Here is a 3,213-nt window from a genome sequence, read left to right on the forward strand (position 1 = left end):
TCCACTCACCTCAGCCTCCCAAAGGCGCGGGATTACAGGCTGAGCCACCGAGCCAGGCCGAAGTTATTTTTAACAAGGTAAAAGTGGCCAGGCCGGTGGCTCACGCCTATAATTCCATCACTTTGGGAGGCCAAGGTGAGAAGGCTTGAGACCAGCCTGTCAACATGGCAAGACCTTAGCTCTACAATAAATTAAGAAAAATTAGCCGGGATAGTGGCACGTGCCTGTGGTTCCAGCTACTTAGAAGGCTAAGGCGGAAGGATCGCAGAGCCCAGCAGGTCGAGGCTGCGGTGTTCGCAAGCACTCCACTCCACTCCAGCTTGGGCGACAGAGTGAGACTCCGACTCAAAAAATATAAATAAATAAAATAAATAAAAGCCAAGTCCCTCCGGGAACCCCACACCACAAGCCCTGGCTGGGGCTTCATTCACGAGCCGCTGTTTGCCCAAGTTAACTCCCTAACGTTGTGAGAGAGTCTCCGTTTAACCTTGGGGAGGACAGAGGGACGGAGGCCAGGACCACAGCCCCCTCCCAACCCCCCCAGTCACAGACCTACACGTGGATCGGACCCTCCCGGATCCCACACATCTGGAGCGCGGGGCTGCGCGGAGCTGCCCCGAGAGGGCTCTGCGGGCGAGGTCGCCGCGGGGACAGGACCCCGGGGTCCCGGCCCAGCCACACCCAGCGCCGAGGGGACCGGGCCAAGCTGCCGGCGAAGACCTGCCCAGACTCGGAGCTGACGGGGAGGCCGGTCCCGCCGCCCCTCCCCCTTTCGGGACACTCGCCTGCACACGCACTATTTCCCGACTTCCGAGTGTCCCGATGTCCTCCCCACGGTTCTCCTAGAACCTGCAGGTCGCAGGGCAACAGCGGTTGAGGCAAAGACACGCGGACATCCGGGCGAGCAGGACAGAGAAACAGGAACGACGCCTCTGTGCGCAGGCGCAGGAGGTAACGCTCAGTCAGAACCCGGAAGCCGCCCTCTGACTTCCGGCTCCTGTCTGATTGGGCAGTTTCCACCCCAGCGCCCACTGATTGTAGAAGGCTTCAGGACCCACCCCTCGGGTTCTGAGTGACAGGAGATGCAATCTGAAAAGGGATATATCAGGCAAAAAAGGTTTCATTTTTTTCCTTGCTCCCAGAACCTGCGGGGGAGCTGCAGGGGGGGGTGCGCCCCTCGCAGGGCATGCTGGGAAGTCTGGCATCTAAAGGGCTCCTGGTCGGTGGGTTGCGGGGCTGCAGGACTGCAATCCCAGTGGCGCTGGGGAGGGGTGCGCCGCTGTGGAGGGCGGGGCAGGGGAGTGAGTCTCCCCCCATCAAAGACCCGCTGTCTTCTGACTTTCTGCCACCCTCTCGCCGCGGGGAGTGAGTTTGGAGAGGGACAGAAGAGACACAGCCATCCGGGCAGTGGGTACGGTGTGACACTCGCGTGCACCTCGCCCTGGCCCATTTCGGGAGGGCTCACCATCCCCCATGCCTGGGCTCTTTTCCACCCTCACCCGGCCTCCTCAGGCGAGTGTCCATTCCTCAGGCGAGTGTCCATCTGCTTCCTAAACCGCTGTGGGATGGAGGTTGTCCCAGACACCACCCACTGTGACACCGCCCTCTGCTCTCTCCAGCTAGACCCCAGTCCAACCGCTTTGGGAGAAATCTCCATCCGGAACCCACGCACAGCTGGGTATGTCACCCTCACTAGCGCCTTTAACTCCTGGATGTGAAACTTGAGGCATGAGGGAGTGAAATTATTGGGTCACTGAGGACCTTCTAAGAGTAGAGGAGAAAACCTCACTTTCCAGGCACGTGTCTAGTGGGCTATTTCCACCAACCCGTTTCAGTGGACGTGCAACCAGCCAGAAGCTGATGGTGGTAGAGGCATTTTACATTTGAAGTCACTGGCCTCTTCTCACCTAGACCTGACTGGACAGTGTCTCAGACACAGATGGTGACCTTATCCCTCTGGAACAAGTAGTATTCCAGCTTTGGGGCAGCAACTTTTGTAGCGGCCGAGAGTTCGATCCGAGAGACCACCAAGAGCCAATTCCGATGTAAGATTAAGAGAGTCTTTATTTGCAAGCTCGAGCCTGGACTTCGGTTGCCAACCGACGCAGTGGAGTACACCCAGAGGCCCTGACTTCCCTAAGCAGGCAACTTCTATTGTGGTTACAGAGGGGAAGGAGCTTGGTGGGGATTTTCCAGACGTCATTATTTGATTGGATGGCAGTTGTTTGTGGTTATTGTATGTGTATGGGATTGGCTCATTTTATTCAAGTTGACCTCAAGCTAACCACAGTCTGTCAACTAGGGAAGTTGCTGAGACATCTGAAATTTTTGGTAACCTTTTATTATTGCCTGATTGGTTGTTGCTAAGGGGTGGTATGTGGTAAGGGGAAGGGTTGAAGCCCAGGCTATAATTTTGTGGTTTTTCCTGTAACTGAAACCTCAAGCAGCTGCAAGCCACACTCTGGCTGAAAGCTAGAAAGTTAAAATGGCTGTGTTATTGTTTGTAAGCTGATTTACACATACTTATTCAAAGTTTTTGTATACCATACTTTTAACTCAAGCCTATGATACACCTTGCTATGGTCCTCTCATTCCCCCCTTTTCATGAGGATGAAGTGAATCTAATCCTGGATTTTTTTAGCATGTTAAGTTGTCCAGGGGTACCTGTTCATACTGTTGTCTGAGGACCATAAGTTGTACAGTGTTTATTTTAGTCTTTATAAATGTTACTAGCTTGTTTAGGATGCACAGACCAAAAGTGAGTAACAGTAGGAGTATTATCAAGGGTCCCGCTATGGTGGACAGCAGGGTAGTTAGCCATGGGGAATGATTGAATCAACTTTCGAACCATCCTTGTCTCTGTTCTCGTTCCAATTTCCATTTTGTTAAACCTTTTCGGACTTTGGCCATGGATTCTTTAACGACACCTGAATGGTCTGCATAGAAGCAGCATTCTTTTCCTAGTGCAGCTCACAGTCTATCCTGATGTAAGAATACTAAATTAGCCCTCTACGATTTTGTAAGACTATTTCGGATAAGGAGGTTAAAGAATCCTGGAGATGAGAGATGGAGGTTTTTATTTTTTTAATGTCCAGATCTATAGCAGCCCTAAGGCCATCATATTGGTGGCTTTGTGTTGTTAGGGAGGCTATACCCGTTCCTGTTCCTGCCAGTCCAAGTCTAAAGAGGACTGCCAGGGTAATGGCAGTGACT

The 3,213-nt window shown here is 52.9% G+C and overlaps 1 protein-coding gene across 1 annotated transcript in view; it reads right to left on the reverse strand.

Annotated features, from left to right (window-relative positions):
- LOC103258692 (protein ZNF738-like) overlaps positions 1–905 on the reverse strand; it is a 39,589-nt gene extending 38,684 nt beyond the window's left edge. Inside the window, exon 1 of the mRNA XM_021711512.1 lies at positions 798–905. The gene's annotated coding sequence lies outside the window, so the exon portion shown is untranslated. The remainder of the gene's footprint in view (positions 1–797) is intronic.
- Between the last annotated feature and the right edge of the window lie 2,308 nt (positions 906–3,213).

The sequence above is a fragment of the Carlito syrichta genome, unplaced genomic scaffold, assembly GCF_000164805.1.
Source record: "Carlito syrichta isolate Samal-C Ts95f unplaced genomic scaffold, Tarsius_syrichta-2.0.1 Scaffold302329, whole genome shotgun sequence".
Taxonomy (NCBI): domain Eukaryota; kingdom Metazoa; phylum Chordata; class Mammalia; order Primates; family Tarsiidae; genus Carlito; species Carlito syrichta.